The sequence below is a fragment of the Octopus sinensis genome, linkage group LG5 (assembly GCF_006345805.1).
Source record: "Octopus sinensis linkage group LG5, ASM634580v1, whole genome shotgun sequence".
Lineage (NCBI taxonomy): Eukaryota > Metazoa > Mollusca > Cephalopoda > Octopoda > Octopodidae > Octopus > Octopus sinensis.
Window position 1 is genome coordinate 1241710 of NC_043001.1, and position 20851 is coordinate 1262560.

The window sequence follows — 20851 nt, forward strand, 5'->3', positions numbered from 1 at the left end:
TGACTAGCTCTGTGTCTGCTTCAACATTCAGAGGAAATATGCATTTGTCAAGTCATCGTCATCATCATTTAATGCCCATTTTCTGGCATGGGTTGGACGGTTTTACAGGGGCTGGTTAGGCCAGGAGTCACATCAGATTCTAGTTGTCTGTTTTGACATGGTTTCTACAGGTGGATGCCTTCGTAATGCCAACCACGTTACAGAATGTTCTGGGTGCTTTTTATGTGGCACCAGCACCAGTCATCAAGTGTGTGTGTATATATATATATATATATATATATATATATATATATATATAATGGCAAAGTTCTGCTAACTCTTTCCCCACAACTTTCTCTCTCTCTTTCCTCCTGCATCAAGCAACTCACCTGCGATGGATCAGCATCATGTCCAGGTGGGGAACCTACATGCCAATGAAACTGCGAAACCAGCCCTTATGAGTCAGGCATGACTCGAGAAGGAACAAACTGCAACAACCCTATATATATATATATATATATATATATATTGGGTTGGCAACTAAGTTCCCACTGTTTTTTAAAATTTTGGAATCATTTTGGAATCTATTTTGTTTTTTTTTTTCTAGTTAATTTTAGTTAATTTTTGTTTATTTTCAGATCATTAAAATGGAATGTCAAGGTAAGAAAAACGAGCATTTCTGACACCTCCTTCTTTTTGCTTGTAATCAAAGATTATACAGAGCTAGCAAAATATGCAGCAATGACCCCAAAAACCTATGTCCTCAAATACCTTACTCACCCTGTATATCTATTAAAATGAAATGTCAGTGTTATTTTCATTTTTGTGTAATTTAGACAAAAATTTATTCACTGCATCCTGTATATGCATGTTGATATGTGTATATATTAAGGTGGTGAGCTGGCAGGATTGTTAGCATGCCATCTGTCTTTATGTTCTGAGCTCAAATTCCACCAAGGTTGGCTTTGCCTTTCGTACTTTCAAGAACGATGAAATAAGTACCAGTTGAGTACTGGGATCAATGTGAGTGGCTTAACCCCTACTCTGAAAGTGCTGGCCTTGAGCCAAGATTTGAAACCAATATGTGTATATATAGATATATAGATATTTAAATATACATACATATACAGATTTTAAAATATAAATATGTTTATGCGTGTGTATATGTGTGTGTAAGTATGTGTGTGCGTATATATATAATATATATATATATATATATATATATATATATGCATACATGCACACACATGTAGATGTATATTTACATACAAATATGTATACCTGCATATATAAATGCATACACATATAGATGTTATATAATTTTTAATTTATTTTGAAACATAAAGTAAATACTAGCAATTTTCTCAGTAAAAACATTGAGTGAAAGGTAGGTTGGCATTAAGAAAACATCTCTTGATTCCTTTTGAAATATCTAAGAGATAATGTCTACTTGAAGATGCTACATAACAGGAATGTCAGAATGTAAAGGTAATTAATCATGAATTTCTTAGTGTTTCCAATCATTAAAAGATAAATAATTCTTCATTTTCCATTGAACTGTAAAATAAAGTTTTAATACAGAAATAACTGAGAGTTGAATGATTCTTCATATGGAATTAATAATTGATCTCGGACATTTCTATGGTACCAGTTTCGGATGGTATCCTGCTCCATGTTAGTTCTAACCATTTGTACACACTCATATTCCTATCAAAACTTCTGTCAAATGTAAGCATAACAAGTCGGATATTGTTGTTTGGGACAGAGGGGCAAAGGTATGTACCATCATAGAGGTTAGCTGCCCTGCAGATATAAATATCTCTTTGAAAATCAAGGAAATAAAGGATATCTATGGACAACTGCTTCGAAACCTGCAGCTTCCATATCTAGACTTTGAATTCATATTCATACCAATAATAATTGGAGCACAAGGTTTTGTTAGTAAATGCTTAAAGGAGAATCTGGATAAACTGGGATTTTCAAAAAGAGAAACTCACTCACTGATTCGTACATTACAAGTGCAATCTGTGACTGGAAGAGTAAAAATATGTAAGACTTTTCTCAAGTTCCAAATGGGAATTTGTCTGTGTTAGCTACATGCCAAAGATGGAGTCTAGTATCTTTGTTGGAAACTGGCTCCCTCCTCAATGGAAGATTTATAATAATTAAAAAATAGAAGAGACATACATACATACGTACATACATAGGTACCTGCAGCATGCATATCTGCACACCTGTATGCATGTTAGGGATGCCCAAATAAAAAAGAATTACCTGAAAGGTGTCAAATTTTATTTAATTATTTACCGAAAGATAAGGAAGAAGGAAGCATTGTACCATCACCAAGTCTGAGGTTTTACTCTTTTCTCATCCTTGCCATATTCCACTCTGTCTTCTTCTCTTATCATCCCTTATCCTTCCATCTTAGATCATTACTGACTCTCTTTTCTCTCCTCCCACAGATTTAGGAGCCTTGAAAAAATGCTCAGCAGACTGCAAAATCATTCGTGTTAGGGACAGGAATCCAGGAATAGAAACCATGCCAAAGTAGATAACGGAACATGATGAAGTCTTTTGACTTATCACATCCTGTCCAATCTGTGCCAGCATGGGAAGCCAGATGGTAAATGATGAGACGGGGATAATGATGATGGTAATGAAACTTTGAGAAGCAGCAGTGTAAATTTTTAGTTTCCAGAAAATTAATACCAGTGTGTTAGTGTGTTTGTTTTGTGTGTGTGTGTGTGTGCACAATTAAGACTATTCTCATTAAATACCTTGATGTCTCTATATTCACATTTTTTCTTGAATTATTAAACAAGTAAGAGCTTGAATTAGACATAATTGCTAACCTCAATAAGTTATTTCTTATTCTCTTATGTTTGAGAATAACAACAATAAAAACAATTTAAACAATAACTCATCTCACACATTTAATTATATCTTACTAGTTAACCTTGTAAGGAACTGCTGTATTAACAGTCTATTGCAGTTTACGTTTCCATAAGAAGGACACCTCCTCCTTCGCCGTTGGAGAAAGAAAAAGCCTCTTTCACTTGAACTTATAAAGCTGTAGATTTATTTCTTATAATATGATTACATTGCTTTGGCACGTCATCTATTTTCCCTTTTATCTCTTTTATTTGATTCAGTCATTTAAACTGTGGCCATGCTGGGGCACCACCTTGAAGAAATTTTAGCTGAATTCATTGACCCCTAGGGCTTACTTGTTTTGGAGTGTGGTGCTTGTAATATTGATCTCTTTAACCAAACTGTTAAGTTATAGGGATGTATACACATCAACATTGCTTTCCAGTTGGTGGTGGTGGTGGTGGGGGGACAAACACAAAAGCAAACAGACACACATTCACACACATGTATGACAGGCTTCTTACAATTTCCATTTACCAAATCCACTAACAAGGCTTTAGTTGGCCTGGCACTATAATAGAAGACACTTACCCATGGTGCCATGCAGAGGGACTGAACCCAGAACCATGAGGTTTCAGCCAAGCCTAAGTCTGTTTGTTTCCATTTTTTTCTTGAGTTACAGAAAGATGTGAACTTAGTTTGTAAAGCAATTTAAACACACACACTCACACACTTATATGCATACACACACACACACACACACACACACACACATTCATTCATTCATTAGCATATACACACTGAATGGACAGATTTGTTGTGAGAAGTAACTGTTTGCTGAGTGTCATAAGAGCTGATAAAATGAGGCATTGTTAACCTGTTACCAAGTGGAATGGGCTCTGCTAAATTCTTAAAAAGTCCTAATTCATGATTTACATCACAACAGCATTCCTACTTCTCCAAATAAGAGGTTGAGGGCCCAAGGCAAGGCAGGATTATAGCTTTTCATTGACCAAAAGGGGATAAGAAATGTTCTTATGCTTGTACATTATTTACATTTGACGGATATTTGTCCTCATTTTGTTTGTTGTTAACACAACATTTCGGCTGATCTACCCTCCAGCCTTCATCAGGTGTCTTGGAGAAATTTCGAACCTGGGTTCTCATTCCTAAGGTATGCTCGTGGGCATATGGCATAGTGGTTAAGAGTGCAGGCTACTGACCCCAAGACACCCGATGAAGGCTGGAGGGTATATCAGCTGAAACATTGGGTTAACAACAAACAACAAGATGAGGACAAATATCTGCCAAATGTAAATAATGTCCATAATTCCTCATCTCTTAAACATAGAACTGTTCTTATGCTTAGTTTACCAATAAAAGGAATGTAGTTTGAATCCAGGATTGATAGGCTAACTTTTGTTTCTATAGTTCGTTTATGGTTTGGTTTCTATGTCTGGATTCCTCCAGAAATGGAAGATCCAAGTGAGATCAGTCTCAGAGGACAATGACTGAATAAAACTAGCTCAAACTTGCTGAATCTTCTTAACCACAACATATTTCAAATAGATGTTTAGTCAGTTTGTTATATTTCTACCAAGAGATACCACTTTTGTTTCTGCTTATTTTGGAAATCCTGCAGAATTCAATAAAACCACTGTCGTTGTGAAGTTTTATGTGAGGAACTTTAAAAAAAAATTTATGGAAGATTTTAATTTAGATAACTTTAGAATAAACTTTGTATCAAAGATCTACAGCAGCCTCGAGTGGGTTGATATCAAAAGGGTTCATAGGTAAGCTGGTTCACACATTCATTCGATGCAACACATTAAAAATCTCTGAAGAATCATTGTTTTTATATATATATGTTTCTGTTTTGTCTATGTTCAATATTTTAGTAAAAATTATAAAAGTTACATAGACATATAGGTTTTTCCCAGATATTTACAAATAAATGATATCTGTCAGACATTTATGACTTTTGCTCACACACACAAAAAAGAGAATAATAATTATGCATAGACATGTATGAATAATATTTATTTGATGCAGTTGTGTAACAGCTGTTGCAGTTATTGCAGCATTCTGAGTTCAAAACTTATTAAGGTCTACTTTGGCTTTTATCCTTCTGGGGTCAATAAAATATTCATTAAGCTGGTGGACTGACAGAAAAGTTTGAGATGTTTTGTGTTATTTGTTGTGCTCACTGCATTCTGAGTTCAAATCCTGCTAATATTTTGACCTGTTACCCAGTTTTATGCTGCTTATTGGCCCTTGTGTTTCTTTGGTGGATTCCCCTTGGTTATAAATATTTGCTGTTAGGGCTCCAATTTGAGAATTCCCTCCTTTCTTTCTCTCACTAAACTAAGAGGCCCAGGATAAAATACCAAAAACAAAGTAAAATATACTCTAAAAAACAACAACAACAACAACAACAAACCGCTGCCATCATCATCATCATCATCCTCATCCTCCTCATCATCATCATTTAATGTCCATTTCCTATGCCGGCTAAGTTGGATGGCTTGAGAGGAGCTGGCAAAGCCAAGGGCCACAACAAAGCAAGATTGTCACAACTGAAGGGATTGTGATCATGTGGTGTGCTTAGTCACAGCTGACCTTGGCCTAAACAACAACTGAGTTTGCTGTGACTCAACCATTACAACCGAAGAGACTACATTTTATACTTAACCAAAGATACTTGACATATTTTGTACTTAACCCTTTGAGATCTGCTGTTTATTTCAATTTAACAATGTCTGTAATGATAAACAGGAGTGGTCATCATAACCTTCTGAATCTGTCAGAAGACTGGAAATTTGAGATGGGATAGGTTATGTAAGAACTGCATGAATGGTTGTGTGTGTGTGTGTGTGTGTGTGTGTGTGGTGTGTGTATGCATACATGTGCGCAAACACTGACATGATACCTAAAGTCTCACATGTCATCTTCTGCCAGTCAAATGCTAAAGTGCTGCCTTTATGTAAACTTTTAAGCAAAACTACAGCCAACAATGTCACATCAGTGAAACAGTTTGATTCCACTGTCATCTTAAATAAGACATTTTTTATGAGGAATCATTCTGAAGATAGTTTTCCAAGTAAAACTTCCTTTAATGGAGGCATTTAGAAATATCGTTTGTTTGTTTGTGTTCTTTAGGCCAGCCCCTACCGACACTCACTTTGCTACGATGCCAAATGATAGTTTTTCTGCCAGGCACCTCTTTAAATCACGATTATACTTTATGATTGATTAGTATTAACTCATCGTTTTATCACATCTTCACCCTTCCCTAGAAACGTGATATTTTCCCCTTTTACTGCAAGCAATGACCTCTCAAGACAATAATGGTGCTAAGCAGACACAACTTGATGATGGCAACATGCCAAAAGCTGTCATCACATTGATATCAATGCCATTTCTCAAAGAACCTGGAGTATATTGAACCTACCAACACTTGTTCCATACCAAATAATGTTGCTGTTTTAAGCAGGTAAAATATCTTTTGCTAAACTGAATGCAACATTTTCCAAGCCGTGCAAACTACTGGTTTTGATTGAATCAGAAATTTTGAAACAAAGACAGTTGCTTCTCGCAGTTGACCTGAGAAAATCACAATCATTGTTTTAGCATCCACTTTTCAATGCAAACAGAACTCCTTGATGCAGATTTTCTATTACTGGACGACCTTCACCTGTATCTAGGTAAGTTAATATTTCTCCGTAACCAGATGCTTTCTGTTTGTTTTTTTATTTTTTATGGAAGACTCGAAATGAATAATACTGTTTGCATGATGGCCAAACACAGTTACAATTTTCAAACAAATGTCACAGCAAATGGACACACCTTCTCTATACTCTTTTACTGACATATGCACACACACACACACACACGCGCGCATGCATATGGTGTTGAAACAGAAACAATTGTTATTGATTGTTAAAGATATGTTAAAGTCTTTCCTTGTCTTATTATTTGGATTATATTTGACCCTTTTTGCTAAACCCACAGTTTCACTATCATGAACTCAGATTGGGTGTTGCATTGGAAATACTGTATCTCTTTATGCTTCCAGTGCTTTATTACACACATTCTCCCTCTCTCTGTCTCTCTCTTTCTCTCTCTCACACACACACATATATATAGATTTATTCTTATAAAATAAACAGAAATAATGGGTTCTATACATTTATCTATTTTGATTTTGATTTAAGTCTATGACAAATAAATAAAAGTGAATAACCCATCCTTTCTGTATACTAAAGGTTCATTCTGTAAAAACCTAGCATCATCCTAACTGAGAAATGCAACAGAACGTCTACCAATTTAACTGGTGATGGACGTTGACTTTGGCTTTCCCTTTGGATTGCCTGTCATGCAATACCAATCACAAGAATCTTTTGGGTATTTTTATTTACTGATGTACCTGCCCCTGTACCTGGCTTTTGTTGACATGGAGAAAGCCTTCAACAGGGTCCCCCGATCCCTTATCTGGTGGGCAATGAGAAAACTAGGGATAGATGAATGGTTAGTGAGAGCTGTGCGGGCCATGTATAGGGATGCCGCTAGTAGGGTGAGGGTTGGAAATGAGTACAGTGAAGAATTCCGGGTAGAGGTAGGGGTCCACCAAGGCTCAGTACTCAGCCCCCTCCTAGTTATCTTAGTCCTCCAGGCAATAACGGAGGAATTCAAGACAGGATGCCCTTGGGAGCTCCTCTATGCTCTGATGACCTTGCTCTAATTGCTGAGTCGCTATCAGAACTGGAGGAGAAGTTTCAGGTGTGGAAACAAGGTTATAATCGAACGAAGGGCCTCAGAGTCAATCTAGCTAAAACCACAGTCGTAATCAGTAGGAAGGTAGACAAATCACAAACACCTTCAGGTAGATGGCCCTCTCGATCTGTAGAAAGGTATAGGTAGAAACTCTATAAGATGCACCAGTGTAAGCTATGGACACATAAGAGATGCAGCAATGTCAAAGGAAGGCTAACTAGGAAGATGGGTTTGTATGTGGCAGATGCTCAGGAACAATAAACACTGAAAATGCTCTGAGACCAACTTCCGTCACTTTCAGGAGAAAAACTAGAAATAGTTGATAGTTTCCGTTACCTAGTGAGACAAGTCCAGCAGCATCGGGGGCGGGTGTGCTGAAAGTGTAACTGCTAGAGTAAGAATAGCTTGGCAAAGTTCAGAGAGCTTTTACCTCTGGCTGGTGACAAAGGCCTCTCGCACAGAGTGAAAGGCAGACTGTATGATGCGTGTGTACGAACAGCCATGCTACATGGCAGTGAAACATGGGCCGTGACTGCTGAGGATATGCGTAAGCTCGCTAGAAATGAAGCCAGTTATGCTCCGATGGATGTGTAATGCCGGTACTCACACTCAGCAGAGTGTAAGTACCTTGAGAGAAAAGCTGGACTAAGAAGCATCAGTTGTGGTGTCAAGAGAGACGTTTGCGCTGGTATGGTCATTGGCGAGAATGGATGAAGTAGTTGTGTGAAAAAGTGCCACACCCTAGCGGTTTAGGAACCTGTGGAAAAGGCAGACCCAGGAAAACCTGGGACGAGGTGGTGAAGCACGACCTTCGAACTTTAGGTCTCACTGAGAAATTACATAAGACCGAGACCTCTGGAAGTGTGCTGCGCGCGAGAAGACCCGGAGGACAGTGAGTCCACAACCCGTGCCTTCTACATGGGATGGAGCCAGCCTACGTATGCATACCTTCCCTCTTGGGACACAAAACTCTACTTGTGAGACGTGTTGAGGCAAGTTGAGGATCAGAATCGAAATCGATCAATGGAAATTGCGGATGTGCTACCAGTGCCGGTGGCATGTCGAAACTCTGCCTTGTGAAGAGCCCATTGAGGCAAGTGAGGATCAGAATCGAATCGATCAATCGATCAATGGAAATTGCAGATGTGTTACCAGTGCCGGTGGCATGTAAGAGAACTTTCCGTTTCGCGACCGTTGCCAGCACCGCCCGTTTCGTGTCCGTTGCTATAGCCTCGCCTGGCCCTCGTGCCGTGTGGCACATAAAAGCACCATCCGTTCGTGGCCGTTTGCCAGCTCTGTCTGGCACCAGTGCGGGTGGCACGTAAAAAGCACCCACTACACTCACGGAGTGGTTGGCGTTAGGAAGGGCATCCAGCCGTAGAAACACTGCCATTTGACTGGGCCTGATGAAGCCTTCTGGCTTCACAGACCCCAGTAAACCTCCGAACCCATCTAGCATGGAAAACGGACCTAAATGATGATGATGATGATGATGATGATGGCCAAAAGCATCTTTCTTCTTGAATTGATATGCCTTTATAACTTCTTTGTTGTTGTTATAATACATATATATATAATTATCATTGTTTAAAGTCTGTTTTCCATACTGCTATTATTTGGACAATTTGACAGGAGCTGTCACCTGCAGCGCAGTCCAGATCCTCCATGGTTGTGCATGGTTTCTGTGGCTAGATGTCCTTCCTACTGCCGGCCACTTTACAGAGTGTACTTGGTTGCTTTTTATGTGACAACAACAACATGAGTGCCTTTTGTGTGGCACCAAGTGGGTGCATTTTGCATGGCAGTAGTATGAAACATGTGGAACTGGCACGATGAAGCCTTCTGGCTTCACAGACCCCAGTAGAAACCGTCCAACCCATGCTAGCATGGAAAACGGACGCTAAATGATGATGATGATGATGATGATGATGGGCCAAAAGCATCTTTCTTGAATTGATATTCCTTTATAACCTTCTTTGTTGTTGTTATATACATATATATATAATTATCATTGTTTAAAGTCTGTTTTCCATACTGCTATGATTTGGACAATTTGACAGGAGCTGGTCACCTGCAGAGCAGTCCAGGATCCTCCATGGTTTTGCATGGTTTCTGTGGCTAGATGTCCTTCCTACTGCCGGCCACTTTACAGAGTGTACTGGTTGCTTTTTATGTGACACCAACATGAGTGCCTTTTGTGTGGCACCAGAGTGGGTGCATTTTGCATGGCAGTAGTATGAACATGTGGAACTGGCACCTGCAAGATAAAGACCTCTCACAACTGGGAGAAGGAATTATGTTCCAAGTTCACAGATGAGGCTGGAGCTAGGGATCTACCGTAGGCTTCTGAGTTAGCAGGTATTTATAATATCAGAGGAAAAAGAACAACAAAAATCAAGGTAGGGTGAGTGTCTCAAGTCATTTAGAATATTTAATTAGTGTAAGGTGAATTTGAGGTAATTAATTTATTTGTTAATTAATCTATTAATTATTGGATGTCTCACAGCTGTTTCGGGGATATCCCAAGTGATAGGCTAGTATGTCCATACACTGGGTATTCTATCATCAGAGACAATGTACGTATGAACGTTCCAGACAAGGAATTCAGAGTTTATAAACAAAACAGTTGATGGAAGAATAGAGACAGGAGAATAAAGTTCACATCTCATCATCTTCTGGAGGATATGAAGTTTGGTCCATACTTCTGTGAAGGTCCTTAAGTATAATCCAGATAAATCCAGGTAGTATTTTGAATGTTGCATTCATGTTGAAGGAATAGATCAAATAGTTAGCTAGTATGAAAATGGCCCACGTGGATATATAGAGTGAGAAAGACAGACATCATGATGGACAGATGTGGGTTGTGAGTGAGGGAATAGAAAAGAGAGGAGAAAGAGAGAAAAGAAGGGGAAGGAGCGAGAAAGAATGAATGAGGGTGAAGGAAATATAAAGTGAAAGTTAAGAATAAAAAATAAAGATAAGATGCTGGTATTATTCTTCCTTGGGGTCAGTTCAGGGTGAGAGGCTGGGCATTAAGCTTTTGGTAAAACGAAGGAGGAAGGCATTTATGGCTATTAGTTAACTAGAGGAATTCTAGGTTTAGTGTGATCAGAAAGAATATTTAATTCAGTGGTCAGTAGGGATGGCTAAAAATAGATGCCGAACTTAAAGGGGTGTATATACGATTAAAAATGCAATTAAAAATAAGAATTAAAAAATTAAAAGTTAAAAATTTTAAATGATTAGAGATTAAGAATTAGAAAAAAAAATATCAGCTTGCTGGCTTCTAAGAGACTTATACTGATAAATGAAAGATAAAAAACGTATGTATATTGTAATGACCGTGGATGTATATAGGCAAGTGTTATGTGTGCTGATTTTGCTTGCCTTTGGATCTATGGGAGAATCTAAAGGTATGATAGAACTTATGTTTACATGTAAAAAATGCTTTGTGCTCTTTATTGATTTCAGGCAGAATCCACACATGGAATGTTGGCCTTGGTATGGGACATCATAATCTATTATGGCATTATCCTATATGGTATTTTCTTGTTTATCAGCTGGTGTATGTGGTTGGCTAAGGAGGTAAATTTGCTATCTCCTCATATTTAAATGAGTTCAGGTGTGCAGAATATCTCTGTTTAAAAATAATAGTAGATCCGATGTAATGGCTAGTAGAATTTTGCAATATGTTGCAGACAATTTCAGAGTAGATTTGTTGAAGATCGAATATGTGTGTGTGTGTGTGTGTGTGTGTGTGTGTAAGTGGATGTCAGTTCATTACAGCCATTTAGTTGATTAATGAGAACGTTACAGTATTGCAAAGAAACCATTTTCTTCAGATGAATTCATGATCTTCAAACATAAAGGACAGTTCAAATGATTCAACATAGTTAAACAAATTCATGGAGTAAAATATTGATATTGATCCTGGTTACCATTCAGTTGAGCATAGACTGTGAGGTGACACATTCTCAGAATGGTGTATGTTTGGTCGGAAAACAAAGAGAGATTTAGTACTTATGATGAGTTTAATTAGGGTGGGGGGGTGGGGGGGGGGGAGATAATGACCCAAGTGACCAGTTATCTTAACCTAAAACTTCTAACTAAAATGAGGAAGATTTTTAATCGAAGTAATTGTATCTTTGAAAATAAAATAAAATAGGGGTGGTGGCAATCAAATCACAATAGACAAAAAGGGGAACTGTTGCAATTTAGCATAGTTATAATGTTATAGCTTTGAAATAAATTTAGAAATTAGATGTATGGGAGACAGATAAATTATATTTAAAATTATTAGATGAAAGTGAAGAAAGAATTATTTAAAAATATATAGAGGAGTGTATTACAAAAATTTAAAATTTAGGCTCATAAGCTAATAAGGAATGTCATGTATTTAAAATACATGACAAGGTATATAAAATATTAACTGTAGATATATATTATTTTTGAAGAAATATACAAAAGAATATATAAAAACACTGTAAAGAATATAAAATATATAAAAGTATAAAAACTATAAAAATAAAATATAAAAATATAAGAAAAATATAGAAACATATAACAAAACATAAAATTAATATAAAATATATCAAAAATTATTAAGGTATATATATATAGAAAAATTATAACAAGATCTTTAATATAAATAAAGAGATATAAAATAATATAAAAAATATATAAGAAATTATATAGGTGTATATGTATAGAAAAAATTGTAACAAGATCTTTCTTTTAATCTAGAGATAAAAATAGATATACCAGAATTTAATGGAAATAAAGCTAAAAGCGAAAAAAGGTTTTACAAATATTTGTAAGATTTACAGTAAAAGTACATAAAGATAAAAAAAAAAAATAATAGATCTTAGATGGAGGTATTTTGTACTTAGGGGAGGTGCAAAATATCAAAACCTCAAGTAGTAACTATAGAAGCATATTTTTTATTTCTGTGTATGAAAGGAATTCATTTAGGAAATGGGTAGATGCTTATTGTAATCATAAATAGATGCTTATTGTAATCATAAATAACTCAGTAAATTTCCTGGGTTATAACATTTAAAATTATAAATAATTATTTCCTCGTTTAAGTCACAGAATAATCATTTCAACTCGGAGGTTATCTTTGGTCAAATCATGAGAGAGTGCCACAAGTAGGATTCCCTAAAGGAATGCAAGGCCCAGTCAATCATAGAAGTATTATTAAAGGTAAACAGGAATGTGAATGCCGATATGTTAAAAAGAATAATTTGAAATTTGCGTTTTGTAAATATTAGAGACAGTATTTTTAATATAAAGTACCTGTCTGAATAGCTAAGAGCAGATTTCTTCCCTCAGCTGGGTTTTATTATCTGCAGACACTGCAAGAATATCATGTGACCGGCACTTATGCTCCAAGTCTGATATTCACGAAATATTGTTGAGTCTGCATGTGATTCAGACCTAACAAGGTACTTCAATTTAAGTACCTTATTCACTTGAATCTTAATTGTATTGATATATATGTGTATATATATGGACACAAACTGTCTCGATAGCCAGCTGGAAAAGGTGTTTTCCTGGGGCTAAAACAACCGTAACATCATCCTTTCTGTCACATTCTGTTGGCATATAAACATTACTATATAAATGTTTATTGTAATCATATGAGACTCCATTATCCAAAAGTGTCCAGAACATTTTTAAGAAAATACAGTGTGAACTGAAGGGGGTTGGGCTCATTCCTAACAAATCAGACACTAGAGCGTCTCTCCTGGGTCAAACACTAGAATTTCAATCGCTGGCAAGCTACGTACCATTTTGTTTAGCTCCATGTTTACACTGAATTATGAGTGATGACTTATGATTATAATAATCAGCCTTGACTATGCAGTCTTTAGTTTTTTAACTTCAAATTGATCTAAGATTATATTTATTTAACCAGTCTGTCATTTGTTTTTCCATGTCTCTAAGGGAGAATTGGCTGTTGTTTCGACACCTAATTCAGGGAATCAGTTTGTCTCAGAAATATTCAACTCTTTTCTTACCATTTTCCTGTTAAACTACTCTGCCTTTATTTCAATTTATTTTGAATATAATAAAGAATTTAGCAAACTTTGTCATTATTTCTCTGGTGTTTGAACAGAATATCAAATTTTGATGGAAGGTTTTAATTTAGAAATCTTTAAAACAGGAAGCTTTTATCATCGAACCAAGAACAGTCTCAGATTTTTGACTAATTTCAAACAGGTTAAATATATACACCCCAATTTATCTTGCTGTTGGTAATATGCTATATAGCACTATAACAGATTTGTTTTTGATATGCTTTAAAATCAGAGAATCTTTAAAATCAGAGAATTTTCATATCAATAAAATGGCCATGCATGGTAAACATATCTTTCTTGATCCCTTTGCATAGTCAAGTCGGAGAGGGAGGGAGAAAGAAAAGAAAAACACTTCACCTCTTGACTGGGATTTAGAATATGCTACTACCTATAGTATACAAATATATGCATATACTATACACATACACTATAATGAGTTCAGACAATGGTGAAATGTGGATCATCAAATAGCACAGAGGTGTTAAGCTTATACATTGATAAAAGTGTTACACTGATTCAAGATCAGTTCAGAAGTTGAGGTTTATCATTTATAATAAGAAATGTATGTTGCTCAACAAGATGGAATATATTGCACAGTGTTTTAGAACTGATATTATTTTACTCACATTAAAATCCATTAAAAGTTGATGGGAATTAGAAACAGCAGGAGTTCAACGTGAGAAAACTATTTATAAAAGGTTTTGATGCTGTATTTATGTAATCTAACTTGTATATACAGAGAAATGTGTAAGTGTTACTTGCTTAATGACTGTTCTGTGTTGTCTAAGATGTGTGAGAAGAATATAAATGCATATTGTGAGAGATTTGTCTTAAAATCATAATGCTATCTAACATGAATTCTTGTCATATCTCAAGTTAATCTCTTCAGAGGGGTCAAAATTCAGGTTACTTATAAGCACCTTCTAGAATTCTCATCATTTTTTTTTTTAAGTTTGGCAACAATTCATTACAACTTGCTTAATGACTGTTCTGTGTTTGTCTAAGATGTGTGAGAAGAATATAAATGCATATTGTGAGAGATTTGTCTTAAAATCATAATGCTATCTAACATGAATTCTTGTCATATCTCAAGTTAATCTCTTCAGAGGGGTCAAAATTCAGGTTACTTATAAGCACCTTCTAGAATTCTCATCATTTTTTTTTTTTAAGTTTGGCAACAATTCATTACAACAGTTGTCGGAGCACTGCATCCTTCAGAACTTCCATGCTTTCTGAGATTCACCAACACTACACCTGATTTTCTCCCCTCCATACACACACAAACATGTATCTGACTCATACATTGTCCGCTTTCCAGACAGTTGTACACACTTTCTGACAAGTTGTGGTGCACCTGAGCACTGAATACAATAATTTCATTAATATTATTTAACTCTCACAAAATGACCTTGGCTGGAATAAATGCTGACAAGTTTATCTTCGTGTCCACAAAAACAGTTTAGCAGTTAGAATCGTTGGTTTGACAATATTTTACTTGTGCAAACAGAAAATTTTAAACTTGATTTGAGAGACAATGAACTACTGCACGCCTATATAAAATAAATATTCCTACATTTGTCCGAAAATAAATCATAAAGTCTTTTAGGTAAAGAACTCTGACACACAGTTTTGGATCTCTCAGAAGATCTTATCAAGAGCAAAAACACAAAATCAAAGTAAGAAAGCAAGAAGCCATACCTATTATACACATTTGGGAAATAGGGAATATCATTTGCTAAGGATCCTTCCTTAAACAGAAGTCAGAACTCATTGCTTTTTGCAGAGACAACTGCTACAGTTCAATGAAACATTTTAAATAGAAACACTTTTCAAACCAGTAGAATACCTTGATGGTTTACACAAAGAAAGGATTTCCTTGTATAATTATTTATACATGTTTATTTTCATGTATATATATAAATATATATATATATATATATATATATATATATATATATATATAATATATATATATATATTTAAAAATTTATAAGTATAAATTATTATTTTAAAAATCTTTAAAATTTTCACTTAATTTAAATATTTTAAATTTTGAATTTATTTTATATACTTTTTATTAATTAATTTATTTCTATGTATTGGTTTGCCTAATAGTCGTTTTATCTCTAATTTAATATATATATATATATATATATATATATATATACTTATACTATAAAATTAGATTTAATCCTAAATCTAATTTTTCCCTGTAAGTTTGGATTAACTCCTTCATATTATTATTATTAAATATATATATATATATATGTATATATATATATAGAGAGAGAGAGAGATAGATAGATAGATAGATAGATAGATAGATAGATAGATAGATAGATAGATAGATAGATAGATAGATAGATAGATAGATAGATAGATAGATAGATAGATATGTGTATATATGTGTGTATACAAACATACATACATTGATTCTTTCTCTATTGGCAAGTAATCTTGAAATAAACTGAATAATGACATACATACATGCATAAATGTATCATATCCCTTTGGTAACATCTTTTAACCACCAAGTGTTGAAGTGCATCCCTTGACTAAGTTTGCATACATGGGGCTGATAACATCATAAGACTTGGAAGGCAGCTCTTTGAGCAACATTCCTGGTCTGATAACCTTCAATACATGCCCAAAGAAGTCCTGCAACTCTACCACAACATATCAGATGAAAGGATGAGCTTATATGAGCAGAAGACTACGCATGGATATGTTAGTAGAAAGCTCCGAGATGATAGTAACATCGATCATCAAAGCAATCTATCATGGACCAATAGCCAGATTGCTACCTCTCACTTTGAATTGGTTTATGTTTACAATCCAGGAACAGGAAATATCAGCCAAATACCTGATGCACAAAAAGGATAGAGATGCAAGAACGGCAATAAAATGCGACAAGGGATGCAGACTTTGTGGAGTTCACACTGAAGATATCAGCCACATCATAAGCAGTTGTCCGAAAATGTCATCACAGTATTATCTAATGATGAGACATGATGTTGTAGCTAGGAGACTCTATAATGAAATCCCTCAGAAAGATAACCCTGAGGACAAAGAAATAAGGACCCACTGTATGGTAGAAGCTATAGTCACTCATAATGAAAAGGAATACTGGTGGAATCTCCTTGTGAAAACCCCAATAAAATGTAAGCACAACAGACCTGATATAAAGATTTGGGACAGAGAAGAAAAACTGTGCACAGTTGTGGAAATTAGCTGCCCAGCAGATGTTTACGTAAAGCTGAAGATCAGTGAAAAATAGAACACCTACACTGAATTATTGAGAAATCTGCAGTTACTCTATCCAGATTACAAGTTCAGGTTTATACCTGTAATTACTGGGGCCCTGGGATATGTAACACACTGCCTAAATATCAATCTTGAGAAATTAGGTTTCTCGAAACCAGAAAGGAGAAAGCTAATTCAAAAACTACAGATCCAGTCCATCACTGGAACTGTAAAAATCTGTAAAACCCACCAGAAGTTTATCATTTAAATATTTATGAACATGTCTAGATATACAACTATATGCATGAGAATGCATACATAAAACAAAACATAGATCTGCATGCATGCATGCATGCATACATACATACATACATACATACATACATGCCCTGTTGTTGAAGTTGAAATTCCAATGGAGGAACCTTGGATCTAGGTTTAAAACTGGTTCTTTCTCTATTGGAAAGAAATCTTGAGATAAAACTGAACAACGACATACACGCACATGTATATATATATATATATACATACATATGTATGTATGTATGCATGCATGCTTGTATGTATGTATGTATGTTTGTATGTATGCATGTATGTATGTATGTATATCAATGTTCTAGTAATTATTTTATATTGTATGCATGAAAAATTATGATGGAAAAAAAACAGTGTGACAAGAATGAGAAGATAAATAGACATGGAAGTAATGAAAGGATAATCAAGGATAGACAGCTAAATATTGGTTGTTGATAAGGAGACTGAATAGAAAAGCAGGATGGAATGATGGAAGCAGGGGCAGAGTGATGGAAGAAAGAATAAATGGAAGTGAGAGAGAGAGAGAGAGAGAGAGAGAGAGAGAGAGAGAGAGATGGTTGTCAACAATGAGTTAGAAATGACCGAGTGATATGTGAGAGAATATGATGGTTGGTGATAAGGATGAGTGATGGTGAAACAGACAGCAAATGATGGATAACAATAAAGATGGGTGAGAGGAAAGGAATGGGAAATATTAACATGTAATAGGTTAGAGAGCAATGGGAGGAAAGAGAGGGAGAGAAAACGATGGCGAGTAATAAATGTGATATTCAGGAGGACTGAATGTAGACAAAACCAACAATATTTGTTATAACACAAATGACATGATTGGAGAAGTCATAGAGAGATAAAGTTTGATGGAAAGGGTTGTAAAAATGGTGCCAAGATGCAATGGTCTCCTTTGACACATGAGCTGTGATTAGAGAGAAAGGAACGAAGAGATGAGGCCAACAGTAGATGGACTCTGACCAGGGACATAATAAGTGAGACAGACCTACACATGGATATTATGAACTCCAACTTCCATCGCCATTTCTATGTCCCTTTTGTCATGCTTGAATAGCTTGGATAAGTCTTCCCAAGTATAATGTGTTGCAGACTTTTATCATTTCATCCATGAACATTGCTCTCAAGAATTTCAGCATTTTGAGAGCAGTCTTCACTATTTTGTTCCCTCTGCTCTCTTGTCTGCCTTCCCCTGGTTCCATCAACTTTGAGTCATTGTAACTGTTTTATACAGCTGAAATGCCCTCAAGGCACCAGTTGCCCATACAAATATTATTTCTTTTGTTTTTGCTGAGTCTTCTTACATCCAGCTTTTCTTTCCCTTCATTTCTTGCTCTCTTTGCCAATCTTCTGCCTTTGATGCTGATATTTTGCTGCCAGGCAACACCACACTCATTACACAATAATCAATGTGTCCCTTCACATAGTTTCAGTATACCAGATTCATTCATAAGACATCAGTTAATCCAGGACTACAGGAGAAGGCACTTAACCAAGGTAGCATGCAGTGGAACAGGATCAGAAACCAACTGGCTGTGAAGTAAACTTCTTAGCCACAAAATTATGCCTATGTCTCCCTATCATCATCATCATCATCACTAACATTCTGATCACTACCACCATCATCTTCATCATCACATGACAGTTTTGCTATGCATGAGTTGTTTTCCTCCAGCATGGCATCATGCCCCATGGTACTGTCCCATGTCATCTTGGTGATGTTTAACCCCTTGAGATCAACATCCTTCCTCTCTTTTGACTCAGTCTTCCTCTTCTGCAAGGTTCTTTCTCTTCATTAGTTCAGCACTAATCTACCCATTTCTTGACTTACACACGCAGTACAACTTTCTCTCTTGAACACAAACGTGTATGTTTGTGTGTGTGCCCATGCATATCTTTACAATTCTCCCACCCCTACTTCGTTGGTTTGCTTAAGTCCTCATGACTTAGTGGTTCAGTAAAACAAACTAACAAAAAATAATTACTGGGTTTCATTTAATCAAGCAAAGCTTTTCAAGGCAGTGCTCCAGCATGTTCGCACTTCAATGACTGAACAAATAAAAGCACACACTCACACACACAAACACACATTCACACACACACTCACACTCACAAACACCTTACATAAGGGTTATAATTTATGTATTTCTGTTTCTCATCATTTTTTGCATTTCTTTTCTCTTTCTCAGATACAGTCTCTCCCAATCTCTCTCTCTCTTTTTTCCTCTTAATCTCTCTCTCTCTCTCTCTCTCTCTCATGTACCACAGTTACTTTTCATGCACCTTCCTCCATATGCAACACAAATCACACAACTGTTACCCTCTCCACCAACATCACTGCCATCGTCTCAGCCACCATCATACCATTCTAAATGGCATGAGTAAAGTAAATCGCTCAAGCAACAGAAATATATACCATGTCATGCAGAATCCAGAATACAATCACTGCAATAAAACAATGCCACAATAAATACCAGAGTTTTTTTGTCTTGTTTGTCTGTTCTGTGCTTTTTTCTTTTCAGTGAAGGTAGTTTGAGAAGTGGAACCATAGAAGCATATCTAAAACACAAACCAAGATAAATAAAACTGATAAAAATACATGCATATAGACACGTGTGTTTATAGGGTGGTAAGACAGACAGAGATAAATAGCAACAGACAGACAGACAGACAGACAGGACCAGACAGACAGACAGTACAGATAGATAGATAGATAGACAGATAGATAGATAGAGAGCAGACAGATAGGCAGACAGTCTGACGATGGCTTAGCTGACTGAAACTTTGAAATCACTGTCAAGACTATTCTTGTTAAATAATGATAGATTTGTACTCTACCAAATGTATTGAGTAATCTTTCAATTCAATGTAAAATTGTTTTTATTATATCATAAAGACAGACATTTGTAATCATATCAATATACATATATATATATATATATATATATATATGTGTGTGTGTGTGTGTGTGTGTGTGTATGCATATATATATATATGTGTATACAGTAATCCCTCAACTATCATGGGTGTTACATTCCAAACCTCCCATGCCCCATGCTAGGTGAAAATCTGCAAAGTAGAAGCAGTACTGTATATTAATTTCATAATTTGTATATATTTATTTTATTATAAATGCAAAACAAAGTCACGGAGGAATCGATGCAAGCTTAAATAATAAACTGTGATAGGTGAACCGTGACAGGTGAATTGCGACAGGTGAACCACGATACGGCAAGGGATTACTGTATAAATATATATATGTGTGTTTGTGTGTGTGTATATTTATACATATGTACATACATAAATCGTATTTCAACGTGTACAGGGAACCCATTTTTGTCAAGAATTAGATAAAAAAATATGGAAGTTCTTATAAATGGATAGTATTATAATCCCTTACAAAAGCTTTTTTCCTAATTTTAAGCCCAAAGAATTAGGGGTTCCTTATCCACATTAAAATACAGTATATATGTATATATATATATATATATATGAGAGAACAAAGTGTACGTACGCCGCTACATATATATACTCTTTTACTCTTTTACTTGTTTCAGTCATTTGACTGCGGCCATGCTGGAGCA